We start from the raw sequence: 1,028 nt of genomic DNA, 5'->3' as shown, positions 1-1,028 counted from the left end.
AACTTCTCTTTTGAATCTAATCATCCATTGGAACTTAGATTGATCATCCATTGGAAATTTGTTTGATCATCCGTTGAAACTCTGGTTGATCATCCATCGAGACTTATGTTAATCATCCATTGAAACTTTGTGAATCATCCGTTGAGACTGTCTTCTTGGTAGTTAACTTTATTTCATTTATTCAAGATTACAAGGCATCTAATATTTACAATTCACCATCCTATCTTCCATATCAATCTAGTAGTCAACATGACTTAAACATTCTACAACATCTAGTTCACTAAGCCATTGAAGTATGCAGAAATGTGCTATTAATCTTATTGTACATAAGCTACTCTTTCAACGGATGTTGAAATAATCATTCGTTGAAAGCTACAAAATCACTTAATTAAAATCTACTTAGTGTTTTGTTTGAGTTAACATCAAGTACACAACATATTCCTAACAATACCCAAGGTAGTGAGGGGTGAAGGATGTGCATATTCAAGTCAGCAAAATGATTGTTCCAACAATTACTTTTTCTAAGCCACCAGTTCTGGATAGCATTGACTAGATCAATATTGCAGCAGATGAGCTCAGGCTGAATGAACAAATGAAGCAAATTGATGAGAAGATTGAAAAGGTTTTCGGTCCAATTGCAAAGCAAGATAAATTTGTGAAACACTTCATACAATTGAGACAAATCCCTATCAGTGAAATGAGCTTGAGGAACATGAAGAGAGGTCAAACCTCTACTAAAAGACAACCAAAGGCCAATGTGATCTTGAATCCCAAGAAACATTCATCAAAACATTCTACCAAGAATCCTTTGGACCTAGTCTACGTAACTCCTCAGCCAGATGAAAAGAAACTGCTTGGTCATTCTATTGCTCACATCAAAGATCCAAGAGATTCAGTTTTAAAGAAGAGGATAGCCAAAGTTTATAGATATGGAAAAGAAATTTGTGTGAGGGTTGGACATCCACAATTTGCAGAAGCCAAAAGAGAAGAAAAGCTGAGACTTAAGAATTAGAAAAAGCAGGATGCCT

This window comes from Apium graveolens, chromosome 2 (genome assembly GCF_009905375.1).
Source record: "Apium graveolens cultivar Ventura chromosome 2, ASM990537v1, whole genome shotgun sequence".
NCBI lineage: Eukaryota > Viridiplantae > Streptophyta > Magnoliopsida > Apiales > Apiaceae > Apium > Apium graveolens.
Note: the sequence above shows the minus strand (reverse complement) of the source record.